At 47.7% G+C, this 21878-nt stretch overlaps 1 protein-coding gene and 1 pseudogene across 1 annotated transcript in view; both read left to right on the top strand.

The window, feature by feature from the left end:
* Positions 1 to 21878, top strand: part of SIAH3 (siah E3 ubiquitin protein ligase family member 3) — a 68118-nt gene that overhangs the window by 8376 nt on the left and 37864 nt on the right. The gene's annotated exons all lie outside the window — the stretch shown is intronic.
* LOC115937677 (U5 spliceosomal RNA) lies at positions 14702 to 14790 on the top strand (annotated as a pseudogene).

A 21878-nucleotide genomic window follows, 5' to 3' on the forward strand; every position in this document is an offset into this window, starting at 1 on the left:
ATAAGACGGGAGATGAACAAGACCCTTCTCCCCGTCCAATCTGTGACTGGTCACTCCGGGCCCAGGAGAGAGGTGACGGGAGAAAGCAGTGTCGGGAAAGAAGAGAGTACCATTCTAGCTGAGGCTTTAATGTACACGTTTTGGAGTCAGATGGATCTGGGTTTGAGTCCAATGCAGCTGCTTTCCTTGAGCGATCTCTCTGACCTCCCTGAGCCTGAATTTCCTCACCTGTAAAATGACTGCTTTGAGGATGAAGTAATGTGACGGGCGTCAGGTGCTTAGCACGGCCCCTAGCACATAATAAACACTCCATAAATGGGACCTATCATTACTATGAAACTGGGCCCCATAGTGATGTCACCTGGTGCGCAAGAGTTGACCGAGCTTCTTTTGCCCAACTCGCATGGGTGACCAAACTTCTCCTACTCCAACTAGACGGAGGGAAGGGTCAGCAGTAAGATGACCTGTGTTGAGTGACTAAGATTTCGAAGCACTGTCTGTTCAAGGGAAGAGAGGTAGAGTGACGCTCGAGTTCCAGGTCCTGGTATGAAAAACAAGGACCAAAGGGATGAAGTGACTTGCCCAAGGTCACAGCTGATGAGGGGCACGGTCTATTGCTCTGTGACAGCTTGGGGGTGAGGATGCCGGTTAAGGACCCTGCCTCTCTAATATGACTCCACGGCAATGCTGGACATCTTCCCAGAGGGTCCTTGTCCTCAGGAATGTGCCAGACTGTAAGCCAGCCAGGCAGGGGTGGGGCGTTAAAAGGTAAAAATGTTCCTCGGGTCTTTCGTGCTGGCACAAATACACAGCGAGGACAGGGATGAGGCTCCAAATGAAGTCACCAAAGCCACGAAGCCATAACCCCAGACTTTCAAATAGCAGATGGATCAAGTTCTACAAAAAAGCTACATTTTCATCTTACCCATGGACCCTAGATGAAAACACCCTCAGAAAACAGATCTGAAACCAGCCTAACGTTTTTAGCCATAGAACAAGGTCCTTATGGATCATTGAGAATTGTGGTCTAACTGGAAATGTCAGTTTTACTTGCAAGATGCTGTATCTCTTAATAATCTCTCTGTCCTTTAATGTATTTTTAATCAGGAATTTGTGATTAGGAGCGAGCTGTGTGCTGCAGGGCTGTCTCCAGCCGAGGCACTGGGAACTCCAGCCAGGAGAGAGTGGCCTGTGGAAGGGGCAAGGCTGGGCCCCCCACGACAAGACTGGAGAATGTCCTCTATGGAGGAGAAAGGCCATTGTAGACCACATTTGGAGAGGGAAGATGGGGTTTGCTTGGCATCAGGAAGGCCACACAGAGAGAACCATATACAGATCAATAACAGATTTTGTAAGACTGGCCAGCAAATCTAAACATCTGCCCCGCTTTGCAGCCAGATATCAAGGCCCCCCAGGTCTAACCCCTACAACCTCGTCAAAGATGTCCCAGGAAGCCCAATGCAAGTAACCACCCAGAACGTCGGGTTTCCTTTCTATAAATCAGGGGTATATTGTGACTTATACTAAGCTAAGCCAGCTACGCATCCTGAAACCTTTAGACAATCATTTTCTGCTGTCTCAGGTATACAAACAATTACAACAACAATGACAGTAAGAGCCCCAAGACGGCTACCATTCACTGAAGGCAGGCTACGTCCAGGACCTGTGTTAAGTGCTGTGCATTTAATTCTCACTAGGAAGTGCTGTGTTATTACCATTCTCCATGATACAGAACACCAAAGCGGAAAAGGTGGAAGAGCTTGTTCATGGTGGCGGAGCCTTCTTAAATTAAAATCCTGTGCTTTTAAGTACTTCTTGCTAAGTCATCCGTTAGTGTTCTCTTTCCACAACAAACAACGGAGCCCACTTGCTTGGCCATGGGACCAGGATTGAGTACATTATATTTCATTTAAAAACACTGAGGTGGGATCCTGTCCTACTCACCCCTGTGTATATACATCAGATCCACCCGTAGCTCCTCCAGCTCTTGGTGGACATTCCTGGGAGGCATTCTCCAGGCTTTTCTATGCTGCCTGGTGGAACCAAGCCCCTGTGGCCTATAGCAGTGAATTGACTCCCTTCCTCCTGCTTCCTGGAATCACTTTCCAAATAAGTCCTTATCTCAGGCTCTATTTTTGGAGAACCCAAGTTAAGACTATGTATGTGTGGGTGCTTTTTATTATTATTATTAGCTAATGTTTACTGAGCACTTACAAACTGCCAACTGCTGTGCTAAGTGGTTTACCTGAATTGCCTTTTTTTAACATCCTCAGGACAATGCCATCAACCTATCCCCAATTTGCACAGGAGGAAGCTAAGGCACAGAGAGATTAAATAACTTGCCCAAGCAGTAGGGTTTAGCTAGTGCTTTTAACCTCTGTCTTAAGCTGTCTCTCCCTCTTGATAACACAATTGCTTGTCCTGAAATTTCCACAAAGAGCATAGCCCTCCAAATTCAGGCTCAATAAAAATTATGATTTGCATAAAATACTTCAGAGAAAACTTTGCAACAACTTTATCTACACGCCCAACTCCAAATTATCCTGCGTAAAAGAAATTTGTCCTCCATGACCATTTTTTTTTAAAATGGGTGCACAGCAAAGGAAACCGACAACAAAATGAAAAGGCAACCTCATGAAAGGGATAAAATATTTGCAAATCATATATCTGATGAGGGATTAATATCCAAAATGTATAAAGAACTCAACTCAATGGCAAAAATAACAAAAAACCCAATTAAAAAATGGGCAGAGAATCTAAGTAGACATTTTTCCAAAGAAGACATAGAGACGGCCAACAGGCTCACAAATAAATGTTCAACATCACTCATTATCAGGGAAATGCAAACCAAAGCCACAGTGAGATATCACCTCACACCTGTTAGAACAGCTATTATCAAAAAGACAAGTAATAACAAGTGTTGGCGAGGATATGGAGACAAAGGAAGCTTTGTGCACTATTAGTGGGAATGTAAGTTGGTACAGCCACTATGGAAAACATGTGGAAGTTTCTCAAAAAATTAAAAGTAGATCTGCTACCTGATCCAACTATTACACTCCTAGGTATTTATCCAAAGAAAATGAAAACACTAGTTCAAAAAGATAAATGGACCTCTATGTTCATTGTAGCATTATTTACAATAGCCAAGATAAGGAAACAAGCTAAGTATCCATCAATGGACAAATGGATAAAGAAAATATGATATCAGGGCACCTGGGTGGCTCAGTCATTAAGCATCTGCCTTCGGCTTAGGTCATGATCCCAGGGTCCTGGGATCGAGCCCCGTATTGGGCTCCCTGCTCCGCGGGAAGCCTGCTTCTCGGTCTCCCACTTCCCCTGCTTGTGTTCCTGCTCTCTCTATCTCTCTCTCTGTCAAATAAATAAAAGTTAAAAAAAATCTTTAAAAAAAAAGAAAGAAAATGTGATATCTATCTATATCTCTATATATCTATATCTATCTATATATCTATACATATCTATAGATATCTAAATCTACAGACAGACATCACACAATGAACTACTATTCAGTCATAATAAAGAAGGAAATCTTGTCATTTGCGAAAACATGGATGGACCCTGAGGGCATTATGCTAAATGAAATAAGTCAGACAGAGAAAGACAGATACTATATGATCTTACTTAGATGTGGAATCTAAAAAAACAGAAACAAACAAAACAAAACAAATCTCATAGATACAAAGAATAGACTGGTGGTTACCAGAAGGGAAGGAGTTTGGGGGTGGGTGACAAGGGTAAAGGGGGTCAATTGTATGGTGACAGATGCAACTACACTCATTGTGGCAATCACGCTGCAGTGTATGCAAGAATCGAATTACTATGTTGCACACCTGAAACTAATATAATGTTATATACAGGTTTACCTCAATAGAAGTCAAGAGATAAATGGTTACATGTTTTAACAGGCAGACAGATGTCTGAAACTAGCATTGACCCCCAAATCTGGGGCATGCACATTATCTTGTCCATACCTCACTTGCTTCTCAATGACAATGGGAGCTAGTTGACCACATCACAAATGCAAATTGCTCTCTAAACATGGGGATAGCATTCAACAGGCCACTTTTAGTCTGAGGCAAAAAAAGAAAGGAAATTTTTTTATACAAAAGTGAAAATGTCCTTTAAGAGAACGTGCCTCTTACGATGTCACACCGATTCTCTAAGAAGATCCACAGGCCTTTGAAATGTCCTGTCTCGTTGGCAGCCATATTTATTACTTTTTTTTTTTCTAAAACCAAAGAGAAATGAAATTTTAATGACCATTTGCTATCTAAACTCAGCCTCCACCTTGATTTCTGGTAAACCTTTCCCCTAATTCCTTGCAAACATTTTCTCTTTCCCAAACTGCTGTGAGACAAACTGAGGGAGGGAGGCATCAATCTGAGAGGCGAGCTTATCAGAGAAAAATGGAACGATGTTTGATGTTGGTGAGCTTTGCTTCCAGGGTGCAAGCTGGAGAAATGCGGAGGAATGTTGATCCTGACTTTGGAGAGCAGGGGAAACCACTCAGCCAGGCGCCGCCAAGGGGAAATTACCAGAGTAAACGCCAGTGCCCTCCTCCAGCAGCCTGACACCCCGGGAGAGCCCCGGGGGCTGCGCGGGGCTCTCAGGGGACCCGGACGGGGAAGGAATGACAGGACGTCATGAGGAAAGTGCCCCCGCCATGAGTGAAGTGCCATGGCACCCCACGCCCCTCAGGGGGATGGGATGGAGGACAGCGGGGCAGGTGCCTGGCACCTTAGGCGCCCCTGCCGCCCGCCGTGCCCAGCCCGGCCTCCCCGTAAGCAGGAGGGCTGATGAGCACAATGACAACCAGCCTCACTGAAGCCAAAGTGATGCATCTGTTTACGGTAATTAAATAAATGCCAGTTGGACCCTTCTCGGCGTGCTTACTGAAGCAAGTGCCAGATACACGGGGCTCTCCAAGAATCCGAGAGAAATCAGAGGCGGGAAGGCGAGCTCCCAGGCACTTCCACCCACTTCTTCAAAATACTTGGCTGAGGAGCTTTTCTCAGAACCAAGAGGCTGAGCTTTTTCTCGGCAGTCTGGCTCGGTGCCCAGTGGGTCTTGAGCAAGTCATTTAACCTTGGCTTCTCCATCTGTCAGGTGGGAAGGTGACACTTGCTCTGTGCCTCTCTGCAAGGTGACCTTGGTGTGCCGAGATGGGTCTTTGTCTCTGACCCTATCTCCAGGCTGCCTCTTTTGCGGAAAGGTTTGAGGCAATTTACACCAAATGGTGCAGTGGCAAGAGAAGTAAAATGGTGAGTGCAAGTGGGCTCACTGTAGGAGCCTAACCCGTTTATAGTGAGTGACAACAATTTGGTAGTAAGTGAAATTCCACGGACCTCTCAATATACTAAAAAGATCATGGCCTTTGGACTCAGACGCGGCTTCAGATTGAGCTCCAATGTTCCTGTGTGACCCTTGGCAAGTGCTTTCACCACCCTGAGCTTCATTTTCCTTGTCTATAAGAAGGCATGCGGTGTGAAGCGAATGGAGGACTAAACGTAGCAAATATGTGGAAAAGCACCTAGACCAGCACCAAGCACATGGTAGTGTCCTCATAAACACTGGCTTCTTTTTCCTGCCTGCCTTCTCTCCTTCCTTCCTCTCTTCCTTCCTTTCCTCCCTTTCTTTCTGCCTTTCTCCTTGTTTTTCTCTTTTCCATTTGTCTTTCCTTGTTAAATAAGAACGTCTCCAGGAAACGCTTCTGCCGTAATTTGATTAGTGGGTTAAAAGGGCCTCTGTGGGCATGACAAAGACTTTGGGATTATGAAAGGAAGAAATCCTTGTCATGCAGGGAAGGGAAAATTTTAAAGATGGGGGATGACGCAATTAACTTACCCAAAGTCACCGGGTGAGTCTTCAAATGTTCTGCAACTGATTTTTGTTCTCTGGATGAGGAATTGGTAAGACGGGTCCCCTCCTACACCTCAGCTCTCTCAAAGGGATGTAGAGCAGAAGGAGCGCTGGGACGATGTGCGTTCCACGTGAAGCCGGGAAGACCAGGGACGGACCGGGCTGCTGTTAATGGAGGGCCAGGGCACAACTCCCGGACACACGGGATGGCCGGGGGGGGTCCAGGGGGCGCTAGATGCTTCCATTCCCCCTGCCTGGTGCAGGTGCTGGGACAGCGGCTGCCTGGACAATTTCCACTAACCAATTAGAAAATAGAGGTGACAAATGCAATTCTTTCTGATCTCTGAGGTCACATGGGCATGTCCAGGCTTGCAGGCTGAGGTGTGTGCAAAGAGACAGCCAGCAAGAATTCCCAGCAGCTGGTTCGCATCAGGGGTGTGGGGCGGCAGGAAGGAGCTCAGGCTACCTGCTCTGTGAAGCCCTTCCTGCCAACCTCTTTCCCCCGGGGAGAACCAAAGCTGCCTCATCTACCTCACAGATCCCGCACTGATTTTATTCGCAGTCCTCCGACTCGTTCACTCTATGCGGTCGTCTGCATATCTGTGTCCCTATCAGACCGTGAGCCCCCCAAAGGCTCCATGTCCTCAGCCTGAGCATAAATGAATGGCACATAATAGGTGCTTAGCAAATGTAGGTCTGATTAGTAAATAGAAGGCTCAGGATCATAAGAACAAGGCAAGGAAGCCAGAGAACAGAGAGGGTTATCAAGACAGAGACTCAAAAGACAGAGTCTGCGTCCTGAAGCCTGCTCTAAGCTATGAACTCAGTATGAAGAGAGCAGTCAGGTGATAGGGCCAGAGCTAGACCAACAGTGAGACTCGGTCCCAACCCCCACCAGATCCTTCCTGCCTGAAGACAGGGTTGGGTTTCTGAGCCCGGACTGGATCTGGGCTCCTGGTTGAGGTCAATGATACAGGAAAATGTAGTGCAATGCCAAGTGATGGACTCTGGAGCCGCACTGCCTGGGTTCAACTACTGCCCCCGCAGCTATCGGCCCCGTGACTTTGGACTCATAACTTAGCTTATCTTATGCCTCAGTTTTCCCACCTGTAACATGGGAATGATAATAGTGCCTGCATCCTAGGGTGGCTATAAAGACTAAATGAGTTAATATGGTAAAGAGCTTGGCACAGATTGAATGCTACACAGGTGTTAGCTCCTAGTGCTGCTGGTGGTGGTGGTGGAGTCATTACCAGACGCAAGGGGGGCACCCACTGCGTCCGTAGGGCCTGAGGGTGATGCAGTCCAAGGAGAGAGGAAGCTAGTGGGTTCTGGCTTCCAGCCACCGTATTAGAGCTGCTCCAACTGTAACCGGTTAGGAGTTGACCGTCTGAAGATTATCTCTCTACAGGCTGTTGGAAAATGTTTTAGGTTCCACTTTTGGGGAGCTGGGGGCAGTCACGACCACAGCGGTGGCACAGCTTGACTTTGAAAAGAACACGAGTTTGAGATTTGTTTGCTGGTATATTCAAGTGAATCAGGGGGCTTCGCGGTTTAGGGGATGGGGGGATCAAGCTTTCCGTCCTTATATGCTATCTTGTGGGCTCTCAGACTTAAAGGGGGCAAGAGAACATTAAAAACCCCTTCAATTGTTAAGGAAAGTTCCTGTTTATTTGTTTTTAAACACATATTTATAAGGCACTTACTATGTGTCAGGCACACTATTCTAATTATAAATAGTAATTCGATCCTCAAAATAACCCTGTGAAATAGAACTCTCCTTATCACTACTCTACAGGTGAGGAATGAGGCCTAGAGAGGGTAAGCAATGTGCTCACACAGCCCCACAGCAGTGAGAGGTGGAGTCTGGTCCCAGAGCTGCTCCCGTGTCTCCTGCCAAGCCACTTCTCCGGAAGGGCTAAGTTTGGGGAAATGCACAAAAGGGAAGCCGGCCTTGCCCAGCCCGGGGTGAGCTGAGCTGCCTGCTGGGCCAGAGTCTCCCACTCAGAGCAGCCTTGTCTTCCCTGCTGGAAGGAAAGAGAAATCCCACAGATCCCATCAGATTCGCAGATTCCTGCTGACTCTGGGAGCCCAGCTTTGGAAGGAAGGTTTTGTGCCCCACAGAACTGAGCCGAGAACCCAAGGAGACAGCCCCCACAAGGACGAAAGACACTGTCCAGCAGCCACAGGCCCTGAGCTCCCAGCTAGCACTGCCCTGTAACCTGAGACCCCTCTGCTGCCTCTTCCCCTGGGAAATCTGCCTTCTTAGTCCCCGTGGGAGAACAGGTAGGGCTTGGGGCCTGGGGGACTTCCTCCCTCTCCTCCAAGCAAAGGGAAGGAGCCCCAGGGAGCCCCATGGATGTCAGTAAACAGGGCTGCCTGATTGTGGGCCTTCACAATTGCACAGCCTTTTCTTTCCCCTGATAGAGATAAATGTTGATAACTCAATGATGATGAAAACACGGTAAAGTGCCAAGCACAGCATGCTTAGTTACAAAAGCCAGGAATAATTGCTTCAGCCTTGCTGCTAAGAAAACCAGTTGTTGAGTCCAGGATAATTCTAGTAAGAAACTGGCATTCGGGGATTAATTGTTTAGAATGTAATGACTGCTACAACCCAAACTAATGAGAACAGAAGGCAGTTTCCAATTTGAATTTCGGGAATGAAATAGGCTTTGCCAGGCTGGCTGGTGCAGGGAAAAAAAAGAGAATGGAAGGGCTTTTTTTTTTTTTTTTTGACCTCAGTTCTGATTGGGCGAAAAATAAGAAAGCATTTTGCAAGAACAGCTTCTGAGAAGACTAGCCAAAAGTCTGTGCAGACGCCTCAGGAAAACTCTTGATTGATTTTTAAAAGCCTGGCTGAGCTCTTCCTAAGGGCCCTGAGCAGGTGTGGGGGCAGCAAGGCAGGGGTGAGTCACGACTGTGCTAGGGGAAGGTGAGTGGACACTGGGCATGGAGTCAGAGCCGTCCCTGACACTTCTGCTCTGCCCTTCAGCGGGTCACCTATCCTCTCTGAATCGGTCCCCCTGCAAACAGTCCGCAGCCTGCCAACCTCGGTGGCTTATGGTGAGGCTCAAATGAGAAACAGCAAAGTGCTCTGAGATCTTTATACCACAATGTGGGTGGAGAGCAGTATTTGGATAAATGACCCCCTTTCTCATCGTTTTACGTGTTTGCCTAGCCCTGCCTTGTTCTAAAAAGGACTTGAGGCAACCTGCCTATTTTTCTTTTTTTTCTAATTTCTTGCAGAGCTGTGAGTACCACGTAGGATAACTGTCAAAGCAAGCAGTGGTTCAGTTCCAGAAAAGGCCAGAAAAGACCAGAAAAGACCCAGGATGGTTGGCAGGGTCCACTGGACAGGAGCCTGAGGGCTCCTGAGGGAGTAGAACCCTTGCCAGGTCTTCAGAAGGGGCTACAGATAGCAGATGAGAGAGAAGAGAAGATGGAGTAGCCCACTCATTCATGTGTCTATTTATTGGGCTCCGGCTATGAAGATATATTTATTTACTGGAGGGGCTGTTATGGGAAGCAGCACTATAATGGAGAGATTAAAAGGACCCTCACAAGACCTACTTAATGGGTACCTCATGGGACAGGCCCCAGTTCTTCCCCAGTTTCCCAATTATCTGGTTTCCTCCCATCTCCATCCCTGCCTTCTAGCGGACGTTGGTAATAGAGATGCTGAACAGTATTCCCCTGAATTCTTTCAACTGGAACGCACCTTCATCCAAGTCCCACCACAGGTGAGGACTCCCCAGATGGCCTGCCAGACTTGAGGTCAGAGAAGGTTCTGAGGGATGATTTAGACGTGATGCTCTTAGGATAAAGGCATTGGAAAGTCACAAGTGTCGGTCAAGGATGTGAGGAACTGGAAACCTCATACGCAATCGGTCAGAGTATGAAACGGTGCAGCTCCTTTAAAAAACAGGAGGTGCCTAGATGAAGGTTCCTCAAAACATTTAACATAGAATTACCATGTAACCCCGTAATTCCACTTTGGAATATATAATGCCACAAAGAATTGGAAACGAGCTCAAACAGGTATCTGTACACCAACATTCAGAGCAGCATTCTTCGAGATAGCCAAAAGGTAGAAACCACCCAAGAATCTGCCAGCAGATGAATGGAGAAGCAAAACATGGTCTATACATACAATGGAATATTACTCAGCTATAAAAAGGAATAGAATTTTGATATACATGCTAGAGCATTGGTGAACCTTGAAAATATGATGCTAAGTGAAATAAGCCAGGCACAAAAGGACAAATATTGTATGATTCCACTTAACACGAAATATCTCAAATAGGCAAGTTTATAGAGAAAAAAGGTAGATTCAAAACTACCAGGGGCTGAGGGGAAGGGGCAATGGAGAATTATTCTTGCTTAATGGTCACAATTTCTGTTTGGAGTGATAAAAAAGTTCTGGAAATAGTGGTCGTGGTCGCACAACATTATGAATGTAATTAATGCCACAGAATTGTACACTTAAAAAGAGTAAAAAAATGGCCAATTGTGGGTTTTTATATATTTTATCACATAAAAAATACGTACTCACTTAAAAAAAAAAAAAAGGCAAAGTTCCCTGTTCAGGCCAAGTTCCCAAACAGGATTGGGCATGGTAGGGCCCTTGCTTGCCCGGGTGGTTTCCCTCCAAACCTCTCTCCCTGCCCCTCCAGCCACTTGGAGCTGGTTCAGCCTTAGGCTCGCCTTGCTCCCTGCCACCCCTGGGCCTTTGGGACGCTCCCCCACCCCAAGCCAGAGCAAGCCTTTTCAGACCACCCAGGGCGGGCCTGTTTCTTGGTTACGTACTCTCAGAGACCCATGCTCCTTCTTCAAAGTAAGACGCCAGCGGTGGAATATTTGAATGACGTCTGGTGCTCCCATGAGACATCAATGCGGTGGTAACAGGGCCGGTGTCTGTGGAATCTCTCTACTGTAGTGCTCCTGCCCATAGTAGGCCCTCAGTAAATAAATACATTCTGGATAAAGAAACACATAAACAAATGAGCTGCTCCACCCTCTTTCCCTATCTCCCCTCCATCATCTCTATCCCGTTATTCATTATCCATAGCACTTACATCTGCTGAAATAACATGAAGAATTTATTCCTTTACGTATCTACGGTGTCCTTGCCTCCTCATCAGAATGCAAACCCCTTGCGAACAGGGACTTTTTCTGCCTTGCCCCCCAGCAGCACCCCCGGTATACAACAATGCCTGGCATGTTGCAGGGCTTAGTAGGCATCTATTGAATCAATGAATAACATCTTCATTAATTCCCACCTGGATTATCTTCTACTCAATTTCATTGTCTCCATATGGGTGCTAGAGTCACACGTCTACAAATGTCAGTGTGTCCTTGTCCCACTTCTGCTCTAAGTCTCCAGTGCTCCCCCAGGGCCTGGAGGTAAGGTCCATGCTCCCAGGAGAGCATACAGTGGCCTCTTCCCACACTACTCATGTCACCCCTGAAACCCTCCCACGCTCTCTGCGTAGACCATTCTTAACTTGGCTGTTCTCTCTCCCCGCTTCTGTGTCTGGTTAGTACTTTCTCACTCTTCAAGACTGCTCAGATGCCATCTCCTTCCAGAAGTCCTCCCCTGAACGTGTGTGTTTCTATCATGACACAAAACTGTTACCTGTTGAGCTCTCCCACTAGACTTGAGGTCCTGGAGAGCTGGGAGCAAGTTCCATCCATCTCCGTGCATGGCTCATTGCCTGGCATATGGCAAGCATTCCCTGAAGAGGGCTTTAACCAAACTGAACTCTTCAGAGTGACTTTGAAAATGAAGAGGATTGTCTCCTGATTGAGACAAGTGATCTCCGTTCTGTGGAACCACTCCTGGACCAAACAAGAGGGCATCCTAAACCCCATGCTCTGTGGTTCTCACCTGGCCCTCCTCAGGCTGTGTCCCACCATGTGGGGGAGGAATCTGCAGCCCCAAGTGAATGTTTTTACTTGGACCCCACACCTTCCCTTCCAGGCCTCTCTCTGGGTATCCAGAGCTTGTTTTCGGCAGATCTGTTCTCCCAAGCGCACACCATACCACCGGCAAGCATGCCCATAGGGCCTGGAAGGTAGTCAAGGCTTCCTGTTTGTGGAGACTGCGGCAGAATCTGACGTACAGGCTGGGGTGGCCACATACATACATCAGGTATGGGACAGAGCCAGAGATGGGAAGAAAAGGGAGGCGCGCTGCCCGTGGTTGACTCTCTCTCCACCCCCATGTTCCGGAACTCTGAGGAGTCCAAGCCCTCTAAATTTATGGCTGGCTTTCTGAAGTGTTGTGAAGATGTTTATTCATTAAGATAGGAAGAAAGCATGTGTTTTATTTAACAGTCTCTTGGCTTGGTATATAAGTCTGAAACGTCTAGGCAAATGGTCTGTGAGCCTCTGTCTGATCCTTGTCCTCAGTCTTGCTAATGTTGAGGGTGGGCCTCCACCTGAGCCAGAAGGAAGGACATCCTCACCATGAAGAGAGGGGGATCATGAGATACGGTTCTCATGTCCTAAACAAAAAGCCTCTAAAAACACAAGGAAATTGCTACACTAAATAGGTCTTTTTCAATAAGCTAGATTTAGTGGCATGCTCCAGTTTCCCTTAGAAAATTCCCTTAGGATTGAATGTGGTTGCATTGGAATGCCTGATGGTGAAGGGAAAACCCTGACCTTAAAGACCTTTATATATGTGTGTGCATGCATATATACATACATGTGCGTGTGCATGTATGTGTGCACACACGTATGTATGACTCATTAGCAGACCTGAGTGAAAGAAGCACCTCTTGGTCTTCTCCGAGGAAAAAGTGCAGAAAGGGACAGAAACAAGATTGTTTTGCCTCAAACTACTTGAGGGAGATCGGTGTCAGGAGAGGGGTTACCTCAAGGTGGGTGCGGGGCAGGGGGACTGCCTGAGAAGGGGGCACAAGAAACATTCCCAGGATGCTGACAGCGCCCTATACCTTGATCTGAGTGGGTGACTGGATCATGCACACTGAAAATCCACCAAGCTGCACGCCTGAGATTAATGCACTTTACACACAAGCAGTTTTTGGAGTCAGTCACCTTGGGCTTGCCAGCTCAGTGCCCTTGAGCGAGTTACTTATCCTCTTAAACCTCAATTTACTTAATCTGTAGTGGGTGAGATCAACCTGTCTACCTCCTCGCCGCTCTGCAGGAAAGGTGGAAGGAGTCAGTGCTCGGTCTGCGGTGGTTCTTCATTGTGCCCAGCTGTATAATCTACGACCAAATTAGCTATGGGAGCTGTTGCTTATTAAAACGCTTGAAACTTCGAGATGTATGGATTTTTCAAGGTAGTATTTCTTAGAGAAACGACAACAAAACGAGTTAGCTCTATCCAAAACTCTCCTCCCTTCTAACTATTCTGTCAATACCACTCATTCTCACGGACTGATTTCTTTTCAACCACACTTGGTCTAGGTGTCGACGTTTCTGCATGGTAAGCAGGTTTCCCCTTCACCATCAGGCATGACGATGTGACAGAATTCAATCCTGAGGGAAACTAGAGCATTCTGCTGCTGCTGAGACTGGCGTATTGAAAAAGACCTTTATTGCTCTCACGGGGGACTTCACCTTGGCCCCGAAAGAGGCTTGGTCCTGGCTGCATCTGATTCCTATGGTAATGGCCTGGCTCTTATTTCATTCCACACTGGAAGCTCAGTGTGGGTGGAAAGGAGAGTTTGACTGTTCTTATATTAGGTAAGTTGGGATGGCCATTTTCGAGTCTCCAAAATACTGAATATACCTTCCTTATTATACCTCATTTAAATCATGCTGTTCTCTAAATCAACCTCGAAAGAGACAGAGCTCTAGGAACTTCAAGAGTAGTATTCATACATTCATCAGACCTTTCCTAGCACCTGCCAAGGACAAGAGACCGTCCCAAGCACCGTGGGAGGAAATAAAGAGGCTCTTGGCCCTCAAAGTGCTTAACCGGCCCTCCTCTAGATGAGGCATTGGGACCGTGAACTTCAGCCATGCAGCCGGACATGTGGCCAACCTCATCTCATTATGAGTCAGGCAGAAATATACACTCGAGAGAAGTAAGCTGAACAGGGTGCTCTGGCTGGCCGGGCACCGTGGGGCTGCTTTGCTCATGATGTCTCATTCGGTCCTCCCGACAACGCTGCAAAGCAGTTTTCATTATTCTCATTTTGCAGATGAGGAAATGGAGGCTCAGAGAAGCCAGGGACCAACGTCACAAAGTTCCTAAATGGAGGACTGGCTACCTAATTTGTGCGGTTCAGTGCAATGTGAAAATATGGGGCATTGGTTAAAAAATTAAGAATTTCGCAGTAGTGACAGGGTGCATTAAATCAAGCCTGGAGCCCTTCTAAGCTCGGGGCTCAGTGCAACTGCACACGTAGGATGCCCGTGAAGCCTACCAGGAGTGGAGGAGACGCAAAGACTTATGGGAGCACAGAAGAAGGAGGGAGGGACTAATCTTCATGGGAAAGATTGGTACAATGAAAAGCCTTCTTGATAGACATGGCAGTGAACTGGGCGCAGACTGTTACTTTGGTTTCATATAGACGGACACGAGGCTAACCTGGTGACCCTTTTAACCAGAGCCCGATGCAGCCAGGAGCTCAGGTATCCCCTGAAGCCTTTGGGACTGAAGAGTCTGTCCCGGGAGCAAGCTGCCTGTACTGAAGGTGGGAAGGAATCCAGTTCTTCGCTTCATTCTCTTCAATCTGGAACTTTCTCAATCCCTCTATGAACTCTGTGGCCTCTGGACCAGCTCCAGGCCTGGACTGGCCCTGTCTGCATAATTCCCCATCGGTTAGGAATAAGATCCATTGTAATACTCTGGTTTCTCTTCAGATCGTATAAATCTTTCGCCTTTTACTAAAGATTTCCGTGGAGGAATAAGATCCATTGTAAATAACAGAAGGATCCAGCACCAGTGGCTTGAACAAACAGAGGTTTATTCATCTCACAGAACAAAGACTCAGACCAGAGAGCTTCTAGCATTAGTTCAGGTGCTCAAAATATCAACACTGGCCTCCCTGTGATTTCCTTGCTCTTTCCCTGGGGGTGTCAACATTATAGTTACAAGATGCTCACTGTGGCTTTAGCCATCTTGACTGCTCTCAAAAATAGTAGAAGGGGAAAGGATGAACTGTGGCCGAAAGGGAGAGCAAAAGCTTCCTCACAGCCCCCACCTCCAAATGATGCCCCTTCAGTTTCACGGACCAGAACAGGGTCACACAGTCAACCAGAACTGCCAAGAAGGGCTGGGAAAACTGAGAACAGTGACTAGCTCAGGCCTGCCATGAATAAACTGAAGTACTATTAGCCATGGGTTGGGGGGGGGGGGTGGGTGTGGAGAGGGGAAGAACTGGGATGGAAAAGGCACTGTTGGTTACTCTGTAGACTGACCTTGTGCCCGGAATTCATCCCAGTCCACTTGTATCTCCCAGAAACAGTCCTAGGGGATCCTGAGGTCACGGCTGGCCTGGGGGTGCCTATGACCCCAGGAACGTGGGAAGATGGCAGCCCATGGCCTGCAGCCCCGTGTCGCTTCCTCTCTTCCCTTTGGGGCATTTACAACTCACATAGAGGGCGAAGGTCTTTCTGAGCATGCCTCCCTCTCCCACGGGATTACAGACTTCTCTAGCGGGCAAATCCATGTTCAGTTTGAAGACATGTACTTAAGGATGCCAACTGCGTTAGGAGTTGTGATGGTGCTACGGTCCATTGACGTATAGTAAAGGTGACAACACAGACCTGAGGGGAGTGAGAGGAGAAAGCACAGAGTGCCTGTAATAACATAGCTTGGAAAGTTGAGGAGGCCTTGCAGAGAAGACGACTGATCCATCCATCCATCCATCTCTTCATTCATTCATTCAAATATTTATTTAGCACCTACTATATGCAAAGCACTGTCCTAGGCACTGGGGATGCATTCGTGAATGAGATAAACAGGTCCCCATCTCATGGGGTTGATCTCAATCTAGTCCAGGGAGGAAAACCCAAATAAATATACCAGGTATGTTAATAAATAGACCAGGTAATGTTAAATGCTTTACAGAGAGTTAAAACAAGCTTCTATGGACTGGGTCATCTAGGAAAGCCTTCTCTTAAAAAAAGTGACATGCGACCTAGAATCTGAAGGAAAAGGACATTCCGAGGAGGAGCCCTGCAAGGTTCAAGAGGAAACACCTTCTGGGCAGAGGCTAAGGCGAAACCAAGAAACAAAGCCACAGGGCTGCGTTACTGAGGGCCAGAGGGAAGAAGGCAGGGGCCCCTGCGTGCCGAGGCTCCTGGGCTCCAGCTATGTGTGCGCGAGCCTGGGAGGAAAGCCGAGTCTTAGAGGATGAATCCAGGTAGCCAGGAGGGAGCAGGAGGAAAGGCCATCCTGCGGCCAAAGCAAGATAATGACAAAGGCCTAGAGGCTGTGCATGGCTGCAACAGGTGTGACATGGGGGAAGGAGAAGGTCCCTGCCCTCGACCCTTGGGAGCTCCCCAGTGGGGCAGTGAGTGGCAGTGTGTTAGGCGCTAGGACCACCTTGGGGAAAGATGGATGGGAGACCCATTAGAGGTGTCACAATATCCAGAAACGACCAGGGCCCGCACTGCGGAGGGGGCTGGAGGGGAACACAGAGGTGACCGGGGAGGTAAGTAGAAGTAGAAGGGTGCCCGGGCTTCCCTCTCTGGCCGCTGTACAGGGCCCACCCGGGGCCTTACCATGGCAGGTTCGTACTCATGCTTGCAGAATGAACGAACAGACGAGGCAGCCGGGAAGCGGGGGAGAGCGGATGCAGCCCAGAAAGTGCGGCCTCCCGTGTCCCCTCGCCCTCACCAAGACGGTTCATGAAAGCCGTGGGCCCTCTGGCTCCGGCTTGGGCCACATGGGTTTCCCTTGCGGTGTGCCATGGTGAGGAGCGTGGTGGGAAGGAAGCTCTGGCGTGCAGGCTGCAGTCCCTGTCCCTGCCTCTCCTCTAGCATCTTCCCTCCCGTTCATTAGCGCGATGCTCCCGGAGTCGAGATGATGATTTAAAAGCTCTAATTCTGTTACATTCTGAAGCCTGTCTGCCATCAAGCCTGATTGTAATGAGATTTGGGAAGGAGCTGGGCTCTTAGCTGGGGTCAATTCATCTCGAGGAGAAAATGCTACCATCAAAACGCCCAGGAATTATTAGCACTTAGAGGACAGCTGAAAAGGCCTATTAACCTGAGACGCCGGGGGAGTCCTGAAGCGTGAGGTGCAATTTTATTTCTTCTTTATTTCCCCCAGCTTCATATTTAAGGGGGAAGAAAAGATGGGTGAGTAAGAGCTCGTGAAAATCAATAAATATTTATTAGGCCCCCCTAATGGCATCACCGCACCTTACCTCCGCACAACGCACCAGCGTTCACGAACGAGAACACGTCAGCGCCCACGGTAGCTCGACTCGCGTCTCAGCCCAGCCCTGAGACAGTACAGGACGGCCTGTTTTTCTATGCTTGTTTCTTTTTCTTTCTTTCTTTCTTTGTTATTTATTTGACAGAGAGAGAGCCCAAGTAGGCAGAGCGGGGCTCCATCCCAGGACCCTGGGATCATGACCTGAGCCAAAGGCAGACGCTTAACCGACTGAGCCACCCAGGCGCCGCTCCCCCCACCCCCTGTTTGTTTCTTTTTTTTTTTTTTTTTAAGATTTTATTTATTTATTTGAGAGAGAGAGAATGAGAGACAGAGAACATGAGAGAGAGGAGGGTCAGAGGGAGAAACAGACTCCCCGCCGAGCAGGGAGCCTGATGCGGGACTCGATCCTGGGACTCCAGGATCATGACCTGAGCCGAAGGCAGTCGCTTAACCAACTGAGCCACCCAGGCGCCCCCCCCTGTTTGTTTCTTAATGAAGGAGGAATTCAAGGCACAGAAAGAATACATTCCTGTCTCTAGTCAGTGGTAGAGCAGGACTTAAGTCTGGATCTTCCAATCCCAGTGCGCTGTTTCCACAAGCACACCACAGAACTTTCTTTAGGTGCCAGGTTCTATGTGGCGAGGTCGGGCGGTGTCGAGAATGTCAGCACGCGGTCTCTTTTGTAACAGTGGGTCTCAGCTCTGCCCGCGTGTGAGGCTCATCTGGGAAGCTTTGAAAAAAGGCAAAAATGCTGAACCTGGGTCCCTCTCCCAGAGATTCTGCTTTGATTAGATGAGGGCAGGCCCAGACCCTTTGAGCTCCCAGAGTATGGGAGAGTGTTGGGTGCCAGTCTCAGCCTCTCAAAAACCAATGTTGTGATCCTGCAGGTCTTTGTGGGTTTACCATGACTGCAAGAAGCCTACAGCAATAACCATCAGGAAACTGAAAAACTAAAGGTTTATCACTTACAGGGCCTGGAAATTATACAGCACACAGGCCACACAGCAGGTCCTGTGTAGAGAGGGGGAGGGAGGGAAGGAGGGGAAGGAAGGTGAGGGAGAGAGAGACACCCCCACCCCCACCCCCACCCGATCAGCTCAAGGGCCTGGGTTCTGCTTTTATGGAGGTTGAGGGTGGGGCCTAGGATTTCAGGACTCACTCTTTATTGGTGATTCTAAAACATAAAAGCAGGAATTTAAAGCAAGGGAAGAGAAAAAAAACAAGTGGCCCAAATGGTCAGTCATCGAAATCCACCAAGATTTCTAAAACAAAGAGGCCTCAGAGGGGGAGAGAGCCTGGCTCTTTATTGGGTTGTATGGCGGGTTGTGTGGTGGGCAGTGTGCGTATCTGAGATACAGGCATCTTTGAAGTGGATGCTTAGGCCCTCAAAGCTTAAGTCGGCTGCTTGCATTACAAAATATAAAAATAAAACAAAATAGAACAAAAACTGTCAAGATGTACACTACAGAGAGAGAAGGAAGAATACGGTAAGATACTGGTGGGGTGGGGGTGGGGTACTCTATTTTTATTCATAGCAACAGCTTATTGACAAAATGACAAGATGACATATTTAAGGGGGAAGAAAAGATGGGTGAGTAAGGTGCCCTGCTTGGTGCCGGGCCTTATCACACTCAATCCTACTCACAACCCTTTGAGCCAGGGGACATTATTGACACGTCTAGGGAACTTAATATGGCATAGTGAGTCAAACAAAGGGTTTGGAACGAAGAGCAATTGACTTCAAAACCAAGTTCGGCCAGTGGCTATTTGTGTGATTTTTAAACAAGCCACTTAAACCTCTTTAAGTCAAATCTGCCTACTTGGTAAAACAGGATGTGGAACTTTGCCCTAAGTTAGGCTGTGTAAAGATCAAATGGAAGAAAGTATATCTTTGAACTTTGCAGGGTCTACTCTGTAGACCCATAAAACATCATCCCAGTGACACAACAGGGAGGAAGACTGAAGCTCAGAGCCAGTAAGCTATTTGCCCAAGGTCACAGGCGGTGCTCAGGCCTTTGTTAGGACAGACACCGTCCTTTTGCTATGATTCAGCACCACTCACTACACTGTAGGGTCTATAGTAGGATGAGGCCACCAGATGGACGCTTTGACAGTACATGCCTGCCCAGAAGGCATTCACGTCTTTTGGCCTCCGCCTAACAAGGAAGGTAGGACAATTTCTGGGTGGAGAGAAGCCGGAAAGGCTTTCCATTGTCTTTGGATAGCGAAAGTTTCGAGACCAAAATGTTTTCGGGGCTTGGGAAATCACAGAATAGACCAAGCTCTCTAGAGTCAAGAGTTTACATTCCGATAATTGAAGAATTTTAAAACTGGAAGGCATATCAAGCATAACCTTCACAGAAAAAAAAAGAGAGAGAATTGGAAAAATTCCAGAGGTAGAAGGAGATTTAAGGTTTCTAAAGTAGTGCCTATAAAAAGACTTGCCAGGAAAACTAGGGCCGACTCGCCTCGCTGGCAGCAGCCCTGATCATCAACTGAGGCAGTGGACAGGTGCTTTAAACAAGTCGGAAGCAGCGGTTCTCAGCGCAGGCTGTGTATTAGAATCACCAGGGCAACTTTCGCAAGACTCCAGGAGCGAGCGGGGCCTCACCCAACACCAACAAAGTCAGTACTCTGCGGGGAGGGCTGCGCAGTAAAAAGCTCCTCAGACAATTCATTTGAGCAGCTGGAGCTGAGAAACAGCCATTCTGGAGCATCATGCAAATATGACTTGTAGCTCCGTTATTATGCAAGTGGATCCAGGACTATTATGGAATAAGGTGCCCACCTTCTGCTGAGGGTCAAATAAGGACTACAGCTTTAATCAATAGCAGAAGGGACCGGCTAAGCCTAAGGAGCTGACGATCCAGAAGGTGATTAAGAGAATCCCTAAGGCTTGCCTTTCTCCAGGGTGACTCGAGTGTAGACTGCCATGCAGAGCCCATGAACTCTGGTCTTCATCTGTTCTTTAATACAGGAAATAAATAGAACTGCACATAGGTAATATTTAAGGCTGGGGCTGGAGACCATGGGGGTGGGAGGTGGAGTGTGAGAACACAGCAGCTTTAAAAAAACAGCTCCTCCTTTAAAACCTCTTCTTCTAGAATGAGGATGAATTTTTATCTTCCAGGCCTGCCGGACACCTGGCTCTCACTCAATAAATATTTGTCATCTGTACTGAGGATTCTGACTCTTTTAAAAGTATGATTTTTCTGATTGCATTAAAAAAAATCCATGTTCATTTTCAAAATTTGGAAATGAAAAACCTAAAAACTTTAAATCACCCATAATCTCACGGTCCAGAGGCAGTCATTATTAATATTAATGCTATTTTTGCCTTTTGTCCTAGTTTTCATATGGATATTTGGTAATGAAAACTGAAGCCCACTTTCTGATGGCACTGAACCCTCTTGAGTAATAATCCAGAGCTGAAGCTTAGGGCAAAAAAGATTCCAATTCAAATGCAGTTTATTTGACTACAAGGTAATTCCTTTTAATGCAGTGTGTTTTCACATGATCCAATATGCTGCCTACTATACTTTTAAAAAATCATGAATTATTGGGGAAATGTATTCACCTCTAAGAAAGTTATCTTGGAGCTGAAGAACAAGTCCCCAAATCACATCCCTGAAAGACTGCAATTTGCCTGCTCATTGCCCCCAAATCATGAGAGTGGGCTAGTATACAGGTCTGAGCTTAGACCCCAGTGTCTTCAGAGAGGGCCCTGGTGCTCTTTGGACTGGTAGCTCCGGGAGCTGGACTTCTCTGAGACGCCTTGGGCCCCACTCCTCACTTACAGTGGGGAACATGCACCCCAAGAGCCAAGGCCTGTAGTCTGAGCCAGGAACATGCAGGTAGGATGCATTCCCTGTAACTGCCGCTGAGGGCCCCATAAATCACTCCTGGCTGGTCCCCAGGCCCTCAACCCCGCTTCCTGGAGGGTGGTGCCAAAAGACAAGCACGGAAAATCAATTCCGTGTGGGAGAAAGAAGCTCCGGGTATTTCACGGTGAACGAGGGTTCTGGTTCTCTCTTCCCACCCAACTTGCAGAACAGAACTCCCCCCCATCCCCCACCTCGCTACTTTTTCTGCCCCGCCTTCATGGATTAACAAACCAGTAAGGGAGAACGGGTATTTGCTCAGGGCCATCACTGGGTGATGAGATGATTAAGAGGGCCACAGAGTCATTTAAATAACACTTGCTCATAATTTGCATCTATGCTATGGTTAATGAGGATGACAGTTAAATTTGCACTTTGAAGTCTAATGATTCTTACAATACCAACATTTTTTGAAGGCCTACTATATGTACTAGGTCCTGGGGCAGTATGGTTTGGGCCCTAGAGAAGCTGACAGTTTAGATGGAGAGACAGGAAACCAAATCAATGTAACCCACAGGGCTTGGGCTAACCTGCATTTGTTTGCTAGGGCCACCATAACAAAGTCCAACAAAGTAGGTGGCATGAACAGCAGAAATCTGTTGTCTCACAGGTTCTGGAGGCTAGACGTCCCAGATCAAAATGGTCACAGGGTTGGTTTCTCCTAAGGGCTGTGAGGGAGAATCTGTCCCATGCCTCTCTCCTAGTTTCTGGGGGCCTGAGGACTTCCTTGGCTTGTCGATGGACTTCTCCTG

The sequence above is a fragment of the Leptonychotes weddellii genome, chromosome 3, assembly GCF_054177405.1.
Source record: "Leptonychotes weddellii isolate Sample4059 chromosome 3, ASM5417740v2, whole genome shotgun sequence".
Lineage (NCBI taxonomy): Eukaryota > Metazoa > Chordata > Mammalia > Carnivora > Phocidae > Leptonychotes > Leptonychotes weddellii.